Below are 17,864 nucleotides of genomic sequence, written 5' to 3' on the forward strand. Positions count from 1 at the left end.
TAAATTCCAGCAGATACAAGCCTAGCCTGTCCAATCTTTCCTCATAAGACAGCCCACCCATTCCAGTAAACCTTCTCAGTACTGCCTCCAACTGCATTTACATCCTTCCTCAAATAAGGAGACCACTACTGTACACATTACTCCAGATGTGGTCTCACCAATGCCCTGTACAGCTGAAGCATAACCTCCTTACTTTTGTATTCAATTCCCCTTGCGATAAACAATAACATTCTATTAGCTTTCCTAATTACATGCTGTACCTGTATACTAACCTTTTGCGATTCATTCACTAGGACACCCAGATCCCTCTGCATCTCAGAGCTACTAGTTTAGTTATTAAGCAAACTAGGTCTGGATTAAAACAGAAAATGCTGGAAATACTCAGCAGGTCTGGCAGCATCTGTGGAGAGAAAAACAGAGTTTCAGGTCTGTGACCTTTCAATAGAACTGGGAAATGTTAGAAATGCAATAGATTTTGAGCAAAATTAAATAAAAATCATAGAAGAAATAGATCTGGTCGCACCACCAGCCTCCATATTCAACGGATCATCCTCTGCCATTTCCACCGCTTCCAGCGTGATGCCACATAAGAACACAAGAAATAGGAGCAGGAATAGGTCTTTCGGCCCCCAAGCCTGTTCCGTCATTCAATTAGAACATACTCCTGCTCCTATTTTCTATGTTTCTATGGCTGATCTGATTGTGGCCTTAACTCCACTTTCTTGCCCTCTTAAATGGGAGACCCCTTATTTTGAAATGTTCCCCCCTAGTTCTAGATTCCCCCACCAGAGGAAACATCCTCTCAGCATCCTTTCCACATACACCCTGTCAAGACCCCCTATTGTACTGTGGAGGCCATCACATTCAATCCTGTTTCAGTCCACACGTGGGTTGTTTTCAGCAGTCATCCTTGGGAAACAGTCAGACGTCAGAACACCAATTGAACTGTCCCTTCTGTTAGTATGGGGCACTGAGGCCGGTTGTGACATTTCCAACCACTCTGAGATCAGCCAGGTTGGTACAGACCAGGGAATGAAGCTGGAACTTTCTCCCCTATGTGGCTCAGCCAGTACTGAGCCATGGTGGGGAGAGGTGTGAGTATCGTGGCTGAATGATGGTGATACCATCAGGTAGTATTGTCTGATCTCAATCCCATGAGGAAGCTGGGGGCAAACAGCTAAGATAACAGGGCTATGGGCAGTGACAGCTGTCCTGTGTCAGTGACCACATTGCTTCAATCAATGATACCTGACTCAATGAAATGGATCACTTGGTATGGAGCCAAGCTACATTAAACTGCTGGCTCCAAATTCGATCCCAGTCTGTGCTCAGTGCATTGCTATTATCCAGGGCAGTGGATGGGCTACCTAGAACTGTACTCCAGGGAAAATGTTGTCACTGATAATGCCCTCATGCAGCCCAGTCTCTGCCAGTCAGGGGTGAGCTGGACGAACAGCCAACAAAATCGGAACTCAGTGATGCCATTGATTCTCTAGCCAGTGGAAAAGCCCCTGGAAAGGATGGCATTACCCCTGAAATCATCAAGAGTGCCAAGCCTGTTATACTTTCAGCACTCCATGAACTGCTTTGCCTGTGCTGGGACGAGGGAGCAGTACCACAGGACATGCGCAATGCCAATATCATCACCCTCTATAAGAACAAGGGTGACCGCGGTGACTGCAACAACTACCGTGGAATCTCCCTGCTCAGCATAGTGGGGAAAGTCTTCGCTCGAGTCATTTTAAACAGACTCCAGAAGCTGGCTGAGCATGTCTACCCTGAGGCACAGAGCGGCTTTCGAGCAGTCAGATGCACCATTGACATGCTGTTCTCCCTTCGCCAGCTAATGGAGAAATGCTGCGATCAACAGATGCCCCTCTACGTTGCTTTCATAGATCTCACCAAAGCCTTTGACCTTGTCTGCAGACGTGGTCTCTTCAGACCACTAGAAAAGATCGGATGTCCACCAAAGCTACTAAGTATCATCACCTCATTCCATGACAATATGAAAGGTACAATTCAGCATAGCAGTGCCTCATCAGACCCCTTTCCTATCCTGAGTGGTGTGAAACAGGACTGTGTTCTCACACCTACAATGTTTGGGATCTTCTTCTCCCTGCTGCTGTCACATGCATTCAAGTCTTCAGAAGAAGGAATTTTCCTCCACACAATATCAGATGGCAGGTTGTTCAACCTTGCCCGTCTTAGAGCGAAGACCAAAGTACGGAAGGTCCTCATCAGGGAACTCCTCTTTGCTGATGATGCTGCATTAACATCCCACACGAAGAGTGTCAGCAGAGACTCATTGACAGGTTTGCGGCTGCCTGCACCGAATTTGGCCTAACCATCAGCTTCAAGAAAACGAACATCATGAGACAGGACGTAAGTAATGCTCCATCCATCAATATCGGCGACCACGCTCTGGAAGTGGTTCAAGAGTTCACCTACCTAGGCTCAACTATCACCAGTAACCTGTCTCTCGATGCAGAAATCAACAAGCACATGGGAAAGGAGTCCGCTACTATGTCCAGACTGGCCAAGAGGGTGTGGGAAAATGGCGCACTGACACGGAACACAAACGTCCGAGTGTTTCAAGCCTGTGTCCTCACTACTTTGCTCTACGGCAGCGAGGCCTGGACAACGTATGTCAGCCAAGAGCGACGTCTCAACTCATTCCATCCTTGCTGCCTCCGAAGAGTCCTTGGCATCAGGTGGCAGGACCGTATCTCCAATGCAGAAGTCCTCGAGGCGGCCAACATCCCCAGCATATACACCCTACTGAGCCAGCGGTGCTTGAGATGGCTTGGCCATGTGAGCCGCATGGAAGATGGCAGGATCCCCAAGGACGCATTGTACAGCGAGCTCGTCACTGGTATCAGACCCACTGGCCATCCATGTCTCCGCTTTAAAGACGTCTGCAAATGCGACATGAAGTCATGTGACATTGATCACAAGTCATAGGAGTCAGTTGCCAGTGATCGCCAGAGATGGCGGACAGCCATATAGGTGGGACTAAAGAGTGGCGAGTCAAAGAGACTTAGCAGTTGGCAGGAAAAAAGACAGAAGTGCAAGGAGAGAGACAACTGCGTAACAGCCCCGACAACCAATTTTATCTTCAGCGCCTGTGGAAGAATTTGTCACTCTAGAATTGGCCTTTATAGCCACTCCAGGCGCTGCTTCACAAACCACTGACCACCTCTAGGCGCTTACCCATTGTCTCTTGAGACAAGGAAGCCAAAGAAAAAGAAGGATGGGTTAGGGTTAAGTTTGGGCTTCGGGATTGGGTTAGAATTGGAGTTAAGGTTAGAACTGGGGTCAGAGATGAGGTTACAGGTCAGGCCCCAGGTTAGTCAGAATTAGGGATGCGGTATGTTCTAGGGTAGCTGAGATTAGGGTCAGGGTTATGGTTAGGAATAGGTTTGGAGTTTGGGGTTAGGATTAACATTCAATGTGAGAATTGGGCATAGGGTTAGGATACAGGTTATGGGTCAGGGCTAGAGGTAGAGTTACAGGTGAGGGTCAAAGGTAGTCAGGATTAAGGATGTGGGTCGGATTCAGGGTAATTAGGATTAGGGTTTTGGCTAGGGTCCAGGATAGTTGGAGTTAGGTTCAGTATTGTGATCTGTTGTAGCTGCAGGGTTAAGTTTAGAATTAGGGTTGGGGTTTGGGGCTAATGTTGAGGTGAGGTTCAGGGTTAGAGTGGGGTTTTGGGTTTGGGTTAGGGATAGGGGTCAGGGGTCAGTGTCTGATGAGAGGTCACTGACCTGAAACATTAAGGCTGTCCTGTATATTGTCATGGAAGTGTTTTTTCTCTCTGTTTAAAAACTTAAGAGGGTCTGTGTGCCTTTAAGACTGAGAACTGTTTTTTATATGGTCTGGGAACAGTGTGTGTGCTGCAAGCCTGTTTTCTAAGCAACAGCAAGAGAGAGAGAAATCACATGCCATATTATATCAGTTTGATTGTGTGCAAAGACTGGCTAGAGCTGATTTAAACTGGCAGACCAGCGAAGAGTGCTCTCCTGAAGGAAGAAAGAATTTGTCTCTCTCAGCAGAAAATCTACATTGGCCGACAGGCTGTGTTTCACCTAAAGAGGAAAAGACCCTTGGAAAGGAATATTTGCGTTATTGGAGGCAGCAAATTCCTTTTTACTTCCAGTCTCTAAGAAGTCTCTGCCTCAGGAGTGACTTTCTATTGCCTTTCATGTTTCTGGGAGTTCTGGAAACTCATTAAAGTTTCTACTGATAGACTGCTAATTCAAAATTTAAATAGACTTGTTGTTATATTCCTTGTTGAAAGATCTGTGTGACACCTGCAGCCGAAGTGCCGTGACCACCTATCCATTATAGACTGCTCATCAAAGTCGCCTGGAGACTTCGAGTGGCATCTGACTATTTGACTCTGGGACACCTCACTGAATTGGGAATGCAACTCACCAAGACTTACAAACCTGCTGTTTTATCATTCCTAAGAAACAGCTCTAATTTAAAAAGTCATTTCAGAATCGGTTAACCATTGTTTTTTGAATGTATGTGTGTGTACATGAGGGTTAAGAGGTATAAGAAGTTATAAAGAGTTTTCAGACATAGATTTATCTCAGTACTGTTTAAGATTTAGTTTATTAATTAACAGTTAATTTGTTTTTGTTTAAAGATACCTGTTTTGCTGTGTTTTCTTTTTGGGGGGTTAATAAAGTGTTTAATTTGGCTAATTTCTGGTATGTGGGAAACTTTAAAAATATGCTGTGACCTACGGAGTAATGGGACTGAATTGACAGTGCATTATTCCCACCTTGGTCATCCTACAATTTCCTATGTAATCCTATGTTTCTCTCTTCACAGAGGCTGCCAGACTCGCTGAATACTTCCAGTATTTTCTGCTTTTATTTCAGATTTCCAGCATCTGCAGTATTTTTCCCATGACACTTTTTAAAGTGCAGCCACTGTGGCAATGATGGGAAAGGGGCAGCCAATTCACAAACAACAAGATAATGATCAGAGAATCTGCTTTAGCGATGCTGGTTGATGAATAAATATTAGCGAGAACAATGAGGAGAACTCTCTTGCTCTTCTTTGAAAACATGCCATGGAATCTCTTACATCCCCCTGAATGGGTAGTCTTCTTGAGTGTTGTTGGAGCTGCACTCTTCAGGTAAGTGGAGAGTAACCCATCACACTCCAGATTTGTGCCTTGTACATGGTGGACAGGATTTGGGGAGTCAGGAGGTAAGTTACTCGATGCAGAATTCCCAGCCTCTGAACTGTTCTTACAGCCACAGCGTGTCCATAGGTGGAGAGACAATAATGACTTAATCACATTTGGAAAAACAGAAAATATGTTAGTCACAACTGGGAAATGTGTAAATATTGACAAAATCACTGATGGAACAGTGATCAATAAGAAAGTCATCACAAAATAACAAAATAAAAATAACAAATTCAACACTGGTGAACGCAAGTAACAATAAACTAATCACAGATGAAGCAGGGGTTAATAATAAACAAATCACAGCTGGAGCAGTGGTTAATAATAAAAAAATCACAGCTGAAGCAGGGGTTAATAATAAAATCATCACAGCTGGAGCAGGGATTAACAATAAACTAATCACAGCTGGAGCAGGGGTTAGTAATAAACTAATCACAGCTGGAGCAGGGGTTAATAATAAACTAATCACAGCTGGAGCAGGGGTTAACAATAAACTAAACACAGCTGAAGCAGGGTTAACAATAAACTAATCACAGCTGGAGCAGGGGTTAGTCATAAACTAATCACAGCTGGAGCAGGGGTTAATAATAAACTAATCACAGCTGGAGCAGGGGTTAACAATAAACTAATCACAGATGAAGCAGGGGTTAATAATAAACTAATCACAGATGGAGCAGGGGTTAATAATAAACTAATCACAGCTGGAGCAGGGGTTAATAATAAACTAATCACAGCTGGAGCAGGGGTGAACAATAAACTAATCACAGCTGGAGCAGGGGTTAACAATAAACTAATCACAGCTGAAGCAGGGGTTAACAATAAACTAATCACAGCTGGAGCAGGGGTTAACAATAAACTAATCACAGCTGAAGCAGGGGTTAACAATAAACTAATCACAAATGGAGCAGGGATTAATAATAAACTAATCACAGCTGAGGCAGGGGTTAACAATAAACTAATCACAGGTGGAGCAGGGGTCAGTAATAAACTAATCACAGCTGGAGCAGGGGTTAATAATAAACTAATCACAGCTGGAGCAGGGGTTAATAATAAACTAATCACAGCTGGAGCAGGGGTTAACAATAAACTAATCACAGCTGGAGCAGGGGTTAGTAATAAACTAATCACAGCTGGAGCAGGGGTTAATAATAAACTAATCACAGATGGAGCAGGGGTTAATAATAAACTAATCACAGATGGAGCAGTGGTTAATAATAAACTAATCACAGCTGGAGCAGGGGTTAATAATAAACTAATTACAGCTGAATCAGCGGTTAATAATAATCTATACACAGCTGGAGCAGGGGTTAATAATAATCTATACACAGCTGGAGCAGGGATTAATAATAAACTAATCACAGCTGGAGCAGGGGTTAACAATAAACTAATTACAGCTGGAGCAGGGGTTAACAATAAACTAATTACAGCTGGAGCAGGGGTTAATAATAAACTATTCACAGCTGGAGAAGGGGTTAATAATAAACTTATCACTGCTGGAGCAGGGATTAATAATAAACTAATTACAGCTGGAGCAGGGGTTAATAATAATCTATACACAGCTGGAGCAGGGGTTAACAATAAACTAATTACAGCTGGAGAAGGGGTTAATAATAAACTTATCACTGCTGGAGCAGGGGTTAATAATAAACTAATCACAGCTGGAATCGGGGGTTCATAATAAACTAATCACAGATTGATCAGGGGTTAATAATAAACTAATCACAGATGGAGCAGGGGTTAATAATAAACTAATCACAGATGGAGCAGGGGTTAATAATAAACTATTCACAGCTGGAGCAGGGATTAATAATAAACTAATCACAGCTTGAGCAGGGGTTAATAATAAACTAATCACAGATGGAGCAGGGGTTAATAATAAACTAATCACAGATGGAGCAGTGGTTAATAATAAACTAATCACAGATGGAACAGGGGTTAATAATAAACTAATCACAGATGGAGCAGTGGTTAATAATAAACTAATCACAGCTGGAACAGTGGTTAATAATAAACTAATCACAGCTGGAGCAGGGGTTAATAATAAACTATTCACAGCTGGAGCAGGGATTAATAATAAACTAATCACAGCTGGAGCAGGGGTTAATAATAAACTATTCACAGCTGGAGCAGGGATTAATAATAAACTAATCACAGCTGGAGCAGGGATTAATAATAAACTAATCACAGCTGGAGCAGGGGTTAATAATAAACTATTCACAGCTGGAGCAGGGATTAATAATAAACTAATCACAGCTTGAGCAGGGGTTAATAATAAACTAATCACAGATGGAGCAGGGGTTAATAATAAACTAATCACAGATGGAGCAGTGGTTAATAATAAACTAATCACAGATGGAACAGGGGTTAATAATAAAATAATCACAGATGGAACAGGGGTTAATACTAAACTAATCACAGATGGAGCAGGGGTTAATAATAAACTAATCACCGCTGGAGCAGGGGTTAATAATAAACTAATCACAGATGGAGCAGGGGTTAATAATAAAATAATCACCGCTGGAGCAGGGGTTAATAATAAACTAATCACAGATGGAGCAGGGGTTAAGAATAAACTAATCACAGCTGGAGCAGGGATTAATAATAAACTAATCACAGCTGGAGCAGGGATTAATAATAAACTAATCACAGCTGGAGCAGGGATTAATAATAAACTAATCACAGCTGGAGCAGGGGTTAATAATAAACAATTCACAGCTGGAGCAGGGATTAATAATAAACTAATCACAGCTGGAGCAGGGGTTAATAATAAACTATTCACAGCTGGAGCAGGGGTTAACAATAAACTAATCACAGATGGAGCAGTGGTTAAGAATAAACTAATCACAGATGGAGCAGGGGTTAATAATAAACTAATCACAGCTGGAGCAGGGATTAATAATAAACTAATCACAGATGGAGCAGTGGTTAAGAATAAACTAATCACAGATGGAGCAGGGGTTAATAATAAAATCATCACAGCTGGAGCAGGGGTTAATAATAAACTAATCACAGCTGGAGCAGGGGTTAACAATAAACTAATCACAGATGGAGCAGGGGTTAATAATAAACTAATCACAGCTGAAGCAGGGGTTAATAATAAAATCATCACAGCTGGAGCAGGGGTTAATAATAAACTAATCACAGCTGGAGCGGGGCTAACAATAAACTAATCACAGATGGAGCAGTGGTTAAGAATAAACTAATCACAGATGGAGCAGGGGTTAATAATAAAATCATCACAGCTGGAGCAGGGGTTAATAATAAACTAATCACAGCTGGAGCAGGGGTTAACAATAAACTAATCACAGATGGAGCAGGGGTTAATAATAAACTAATCACAGCTGAAGCAGGGGTTAATAATAAAATCATCACAGCTGGAGCAGGGGTTAATAATAAACTAATCACAGCTGGAGCAGGGGTTAACAATAAACTAATCACAGATGGAACAGTGGTTAATAATAAACTAATCACAGATGGAACAGTGGTTAATAATAAACTAATCACAGATGGAGCAGGGGTTAATAATAAAATAATCACAGATGGAACAGTGGTTAATAATAAACTAATCACAGATGGAGCAGTGGTTAATAATAAACTAATCACAGATGGAGCAGGGATTAATAATAAACTAATCACAGATGGAACAGTGGTTAATAATAAAATAATCACAGCTGGAGCAGGGATTAATAATAAACTAATCACAGATGGAGCAACGGTTAATAATAAACTAATCACAGATGGAGCAGTGGTTATTAATAAACTAATCACAGATGGAGCAGTGGTTAATAATAAACTAATCACAGATGGACCAGTGGTTAATAATAAAATAATCACCGCTGGAGCAGGGATTAATAATAAACTAATCACAGATGGAGCAACGGTTAATAATAAACTAATCACAGATGGAGCAGTGGTTATTAATAAACTAATCACAGATGGAGCAGTGGTTAATAATAAACTAATCACAGATGGAACAGTGGTTAATAATAAAATAATCACCGCTGGAGCAGGGATTAATAATAAACTAATCACAGATGGAGCAACGGTTAATAATAAACTAATCACAGATGGAGCAGTGGTTATTAATAAACTAATCACAGATGGAGCAGTGGTTAATAATAAACTAATCACAGATGGAACAGTGGTTAATAATAAACTAATCACAGATGGAGCAGTGGTTAATAATAAACTAATCACAGATGGAGCAGGGGTTAATAATAAAATAATCACCGCTGGAGCAGGGGTTAATAATAAACTAATCACAGATGGAGCAGGGGTTAAGAATAAACTAATCACAGCTGGAGCAGGGATTAATAATAAACTAATCACAGCTGGAGCAGGGATTAATAATAAACTAATCACAGCTGGAGCAGGGATTAATAATAAACTAATCACAGCTGGAGCAGGGGTTAATAATAAACAATTCACAGCTGGAGCAGGGATTAATAATAAACTAATCACAGCTGGAGCAGGGGTTAATAATAAACTATTCACAGCTGGAGCAGGGGTTAACAATAAACTAATCACAGATGGAGCAGTGGTTAAGAATAAACTAATCACAGATGGAGCAGGGGTTAATAATAAAATCATCACAGCTGGAGCAGGGGTTAATAATAAAATCATCACAGCTGGAGCAGGGGTTAATAATAAACTAATCACAGCTGGAGCAGGGATTAATAATAAACTAATCACAGATGGAGCAGTGGTTAAGAATAAACTAATCACAGATGGAGCAGGGGTTAATAATAAAATCATCACAGCTGGAGCAGGGGTTAATAATAAACTAATCACAGCTGGAGCAGGGGTTAACAATAAACTAATCACAGCTGGAGCAGGGGTTAATAATAAACTAATCACAGCTGAAGCAGGGGTTAATAATAAAATCATCACAGCTGGAGCAGGGGTTAATAATAAACTAATCACAGCTGGAGCAGGGGTTAACAATAAACTAATCACAGATGGAGCAGTGGTTAAGAATAAACTAATCACAGATGGAGCAGGGGTTAATAATAATATCATCACAGCTGGAGCAGGGGTTAATAATAAACTAATCACAGCTGGAGCAGGGGTTAACAATAAACTAATCACAGATGGAGCAGGGGTTAATAATAAACTAATCACAGCTGAAGCAGGGGTTAATAATAAAATCATCACAGCTGGAGCAGGGGTTAATAATAAACTAATCACAGCTGGAGCAGGGGTTAACAATAAACTAATCACAGATGGAGCAGGGATTAATAATAAACTAATCACAGCTGGAACAGTGGTTAATAATAAACTAATCACAGATGGAACAGTGGTTAATAATAAACTAATCACAGATGGAGCAGGGGTTAATAATAAAATAATCACAGATGGAACAGTGGTTAATAATAAACTAATCACAGATGGAGCAACGGTTAATAATAAACTAATCACAGATGGAGCAGTGGTTAATAATAAACTAATCACAGATGGAGCAGGGATTAATAATAAACTAATCACAGATGGAACAGTGGTTATTAATAAACTAATCACAGATGGAGCAGTGGTTAATAATAAACTAATCACAGATGGAACAGTGGTTAATAATAAAATAATCACCGCTGGAGCAGGGATTAATAATAAACTAATCACAGATGGAGCAACGGTTAATAATAAACTAATCACAGATGGAGCAGTGGTTATTAATAAACTAATCACAGATGGAGCAGTGGTTAATAATAAACTAATCACAGATGGAACAGTGGTTAATAATAAAATAATCACCGCTGGAGCAGGGATTAATAATAAACTAATCACAGATGGAGCAACGGTTAATAATAAACTAATCACAGATGGAGCAGTGGTTATTAATAAACTAATCACAGATGGAGCAGTGGTTAATAATAAACTAATCACAGATGGAACAGTGGTTAATAATAAAATAATCACCGCTGGAGCAGGGATTAATAATAAACTAATCACAGATGGAGCAACGGTTAATAATAAACTAATCACAGATGGAGCAGTGGTTATTAATAAACTAATCACAGATGGAGCAGTGGTTAATAATAAACTAATCACAGATGGAACAGTGGTTAATAATAAAATAATCACCGCTGGAGCAGGGATTAATAATAAACTAATCACAGATGGAGCAACGGTTAATAATAAACTAATCACAGATGGAGCAGTGGTTATTAATAAACTAATCACAGATGGAGCAGTGGTTAATAATAAACTAATCACAGATGGAACAGTGGTTAATAATAAAATAATCACCGCTGGAGCAGGGATTAATAATAAACTAATCACAGATGGAGCAACGGTTAATAATAAACTAATCACAGATGGAGCAGTGGTTATTAATAAACTAATCACAGATGGAGCAGTGGTTAATAATAAACTAATCACAGATGGAACAGTGGTTAATAATAAAATAATCACCGCTGGAGCAGGGATTAATAATAAACTAATCACAGATGGAGCAACGGTTAATAATAAACTAATCACAGATGGAGCAGTGGTTATTAATAAACTAATCACAGATGGAGCAGTGGTTAATAATAAACTAATCACAGATGGAACAGTGGTTAATAATAAACTAATCACAGATGGAGCAGTGGTTAATAATAAACTAATCACAGATGGAGCAGGGGTTAATAATAAACCTATCACAGCTGGAGCAGGGATTAATAATAAACTAATCACAGCTGGAGCAGGGATTAATAATAAAATAATCACCGCTGGAGCAGGGATTAATAATAAACTAATCACAGATGGAGCAACGGTTAATAATAAACTAATCACAGATGGAGCAGTGGTTAATAATAAACTAATCACAGATGGAGCAACGGTTAATAATAAACTAATCACAGATGGAACAGTGGTTAATAATAAACCTATCACAGCTGGAGCAGGGATTAATAATAAACTAATCACAGCTGGAGCAGGGATTAATAATAAAATAATCACAGATGGAGCAACGGTTAATAATAAACTAATCACAGATGGAACAGTGGTTAATAATAAACCTATCACAGCTGGAGCAGGGATTAATAATAAACTAATCACAGCTGGAGCAGGGATTAATAATAAAATAATCACCGCTGGAGCAGGGATTAATAATAAACTAATCACAGATGGAGCAGTGGTTAATAATAAACTAATCACAGATGGAGCAGTGGTTAATAATAAACTAATCACAGATGGAGCAGGGGTTAATAATAAACCTATCACAGCTGGAGCAGGGATTAATAATAAACTAATCACAGCTGGAGCAGGGATTAATAATAAACTAATCACAGATGGAGCAACGGTTAATAATAAACTAATCACAGATGGAGCAGTGGTTATTAATAAACTAATCACAGATGGAGCAGGGATTAATAATAAAATAATCACAGCTGGAGCAGGGATTAATAATAAACTAATCACAGATGGAACAGTGGTTAATAATAAACTAATCACAGATGGAGCAGGGATTAATAATAAACTAATCACAGATGGAGCAGGGATTAATAATAAACTAATCACAGATGGAGCAACGGTTAATAATAAACTAATCACAGATGGAACAGTGGTTAATAATAAACCTATCACAGCTGGAGCAGGGATTAATAATAAACTAATCACAGCTGGAGCAGGGATTAATAATAAAATAATCACCGCTGGAGCAGGGATTAATAATAAACTAATCACAGATGGAGCAGTGGTTAATAATAAACTAATCACAGATGGAGCAGTGGTTAATAATAAACTAATCACAGATGGAGCAGGGGTTAATAATAAACCTATCACAGCTGGAGCAGGGATTAATAATAAACTAATCACAGCTGGAGCAGGGATTAATAATAAACTAATCACAGATGGAGCAACGGTTAATAATAAACTAATCACAGATGGAGCAGTGGTTATTAATAAACTAATCACAGATGGAGCAGGGATTAATAATAAAATAATCACAGCTGGAGCAGGGATTAATAATAAACTAATCACAGATGGAACAGTGGTTAATAATAAACTAATCACAGATGGAGCAGGGATTAATAATAAACTAATCACAGATGGAGCAGTGGTTATTAATAAACTAATCACAGATGGAGCAGGGGTTAATAATAAACTAATCACAGATGGAACAGTGGTTAATAATAAACTAATCACAGATGGAACAGTGGTTAATAATAAAATAATCACAGCTGGAGCAGGGATTAATAATAAACAAATCACAGATGGAGCAGTGGTTAATAATAAACTAATCACAGATGGAGCAACGGTTAATAATAAACTAATCACAGATGGAGCAGGGGTTAATAATAAACTAATCACAGATGGAACAGTGGTTAATAATAAACTAATCACAGATGGAACAGTGGTTAATAATAAAATAATCACAGCTGGAGCAGGGATTAATAATAAACAAATCACAGATGGAGCAGTGGTTAATAATAAACTAATCACAGATGGAGCAACGGTTAATAATAAACTAATCACAGATGGAGCAGTGGTTATTAATAAACTAATCACAGCTGGAGCAGTGGTTAATAATAAACTAATCACAGATGGAGCAACGGTTAATAATAAACTAATCACAGATGGAACAGTGGTTAATAATAAACTAATCACAGATGGAGCAGTGGTTAATAATAAACTAATCACAGATGGAGCAGGGGTTAATAATAAACTAATCACAGATGGAACAGGGATTAATAATAAACCCATCACAGCTGGAGCAGGGGTTAATAATAAACTAATCACAGCTGGAGCAGTGGTTAATAATAAACTAATCACAGATGGAGCAGGGATTAATAATAAAATAATCACAGCTGGAGCAGGGATTAATAATAAACTAATCACAGATGGAACAGGGATTAATAATAAACTAATCACAGCTGGAGCAGGGATTAATAATAAACTAATCACAGATGGAGCAGTGGTTAATAATAAACTAATCACAGATGGAACAGTGGTTAATAATAAACTAATCACAGATGGAGCAGGGATTAATAATAAACTAATCACAGCTGGAGCAGGGATTAATAATAAACTAATCACAGATGGAGCAGTGGTTAATAATAAACTAATCACAGATGGAACAGTGGTTAATAATAAACTAATCACAGATGGAGCAGTGGTTAATAATAAACTAATCACAGATGGAGCAGGGATTAATAATAAAATAATCACAGCTGGAGCAGGGATTAATAATAAACTAATCACAGATGGAACAGTGGTTAATAATAAACTAATCACAGCTGGAGCAGGGATTAATAATAAACTAATCACAGATGGAGCAGTGGTTAATAATAAACTAATCACAGATGGAACAGTGGTTAATAATAAACTAATCACAGATGGAGCAGTGGTTAATAATAAACTAATCACAGCTGGAGCAGGGATTAATAATAAACTAATCACAGCTGGAGCAGGGATTAATAATAAACTAATCACAGATGGAGCAGTGGTTAATAATAAACTGATCACAGCTGGAGCAGGGATTAATAATAAACTAATCACAGCTGGAGCAGGGATTAATAATAAACTAATCACAGATGGAGCAGTGGTTAATAATAAACTAATCACAGATGGAACAGTGGTTAATAATAAACTAATCACAGATGGAGCAGTGGTTAATAATAAACTAATCACAGCTGGAGCAGGGATTAATAATAAACTAATCACAGCTGGAGCAGGGATTAATAATAAACTAATCACAGATGGAGCAGTGGTTAATAATAAACTAATCACAGATGGAACAGTGGTTAATAATAAACTAATCACAGATGGAGCAGTGGTTAATAATAAATTAATCACAGATGGAGCAGGGATTAATAATAAAATAATCACAGCTGGAGCAGGGATTAATAATAAACTAATCACAGATGGAACAGTGGTTAATAATAAACTGATCACAGCTGGAGCAGGGATTAATAATAAACTAATCACAGCTGGAGCAGGGATTAATAATAAACTAATCACAGATGGAGCAGTGGTTAATAATAAACTAATCACAGATGGAACAGTGGTTAATAATAAACTAATCACAGATGGAGCAGTGGTTAATAATAAACTAATCACAGCTGGAGCAGGGATTAATAATAAACTAATCACAGCTGGAGCAGGGATTAATAATAAACTAATCACAGATGGAGCAGTGGTTAATAATAAACTAATCACAGATGGAACAGTGGTTAATAATAAACTAATCACAGATGGAGCAGTGGTTAATAATAAACTAATCACAGATGGAGCAGGGATTAATAATAAAATAATCACAGCTGGAGCAGGGATTAATAATAAACTAATCACAGATGGAACAGTGGTTAATAATAAACTAATCACAGATGGAGCAGGGGTTAATAATAAACCTATCACAGCTGGAGCAGGGATTAATAATAAACTAATCACAGCTGGAGCAGGGATTAATAATAAAATAATCACAGCTGGAGCAGGGATTAATAATAAACTAATCACAGATGGAACAGTGGTTAATAATAAACTAATCACAGCTGGAGCAGGGATTAATAATAAACTAATCACAGATGGAACAGTGGTTAATAATAAACTAATCACAGATGGAGCAGGGGTTAATAATAAACCTATCACAGCTGGAGCAGGGATTAATAATAAAATAATCACAGATGGAACAGTGGTTAATAATAAACTAATCACAGATGGAACAGTGGTTAATAATAAACTAATCACAGCTGGAGCAGCGATTAATAATAAACTAATCACAGATGGAACAGTGGTTAATAATAAACTAATCACAGATGGAACAGTGGTTAATAATAAACCTATCACAGCTGGAGCAGGGATTAATAATAAACTAATCACAGATGGAACAGTGGTTAATAATAAACTAATCACAGATGGAACAGTGGTTAATAATAAACTAATCACAGATGGAGCAGGGATTAATAATAAAATAATCACAGCTGGAGCAGGGATTAATAATAAACTAATCACAGATGGAACAGTGGTTAATAATAAACTAATCACAGATGGAACAGTGGTTAATAATAAACTAATCACAGATGGAACAGTGGTTAATAATAAACCTATCACAGCTGGAGCAGGGATTAATAATAAACTAATCACAGATGGAACAGTGGTTAATAATAAACTAATCACAGATGGAACAGTGGTTAATAATAAACTAATCACAGATGGAGCAGGGATTAATAATAAAATAATCACAGCTGGAGCAGGGATTAATAATAAACTAATCACAGATGGAACAGTGGTTAATAATAAACTAATCACAGATGGAACAGTGGTTAATAATAAACCTATCACAGCTGGAGCAGGGATTAATAATAAACTAATCACAGCTGGAGCAGGGATTAATAATAAAATAATCACAGCTGGAGCAGGGATTAATAATAAACTAATCACAGATGGAACAGTGGTTAATAATAAACTAATCACAGCTGGAGCAGGGATTAATAATAAACTAATCACAGATGGAGCAGTGGTTAATAATAAACTAATCACAGATGGAACAGTGGTTAATAATAAACTAATCACAGATGGAGCAGTGGTTAATAATAAACTAATCACAGCTGGAGCAGGGATTAATAATAAACTAATCACAGATGGAGCAGTGGTTAATAATAAAATAATCACAGATGGAACAGTGGTTAATAATAAAATAATCACAGATGGAACAGTGGTTAATAATAAACTAATCACAGATGGAACAGTGGTTAATAATAAACTAATCACAGATGGAGCAGGGATTAATAATAAAATAATCACAGCTGGAGCAGGGATTAATAATAAACTAATCACAGATGGAGCAGTGGTTAATAATAAAATAATCACAGATGGAACAGTGGTTAATAATAAACTAATCACAGATGGAACAGTGGTTAATAATAAACTAATCACAGATGGAGCAGGGATTAATAATAAAATAATCACAGCTGGAGCAGGGATTAATAATAAACTAATCACAGATGGAACAGTGGTTAATAATAAACTAATCACAGATGGAGCAGTGGTTAATAATAAACTAATCACAGATGGAGCAGGGATTAATAATAAAATAATCACAGCTGGAGCAGGGATTAATAATAAACTAATCACAGATGGAGCAGTGGTTAATAATAAACTAATCACAGCTGGAGCAGGGATTAATAATAAAATAATCACAGCTGGAGCAGGGATTAATAATAAAATAATCACAGCTGGAGCAGGGATTAATAATAAACTAATCACAGATGGAGCAGTGGTTAATAATAAACTAATCACAGATGGAGCAGGGATTAATAATAAAATAATCACAGCTGGAGCAGGGATTAATAATAAACTAATCACAGATGGAACAGTGGTTAATAATAAACTAATCACAGATGGAGCAGTGGTTAATAATAAACTAATCACAGATGGAGCAGGGATTAATAATAAAATAATCACAGCTGGAGCAGGGATTAATAATAAACTAATCACAGATGGAACAGTGGTTAATAATAAACTAATCACAGATGGAGCAGGGGTTAATAATAAACTAATCACAGATGGAGCAGGGGTTAATAATAAACCTATCACAGCTGGAGCAGGGATTAATAATAAACTAATCACAGCTGGAGCAGGGATTAATAATAAACCCATCACAGCTGGAGCAGGGGTTAATAATAAACTAATCACAGCTGGAGCAGTGGTTAATAATTAACTAATCACAGATGGAACAGTGGTT

Source organism: Heterodontus francisci, chromosome 16, assembly GCF_036365525.1.
Source record: "Heterodontus francisci isolate sHetFra1 chromosome 16, sHetFra1.hap1, whole genome shotgun sequence".
Classification (NCBI taxonomy): domain Eukaryota; kingdom Metazoa; phylum Chordata; class Chondrichthyes; order Heterodontiformes; family Heterodontidae; genus Heterodontus; species Heterodontus francisci.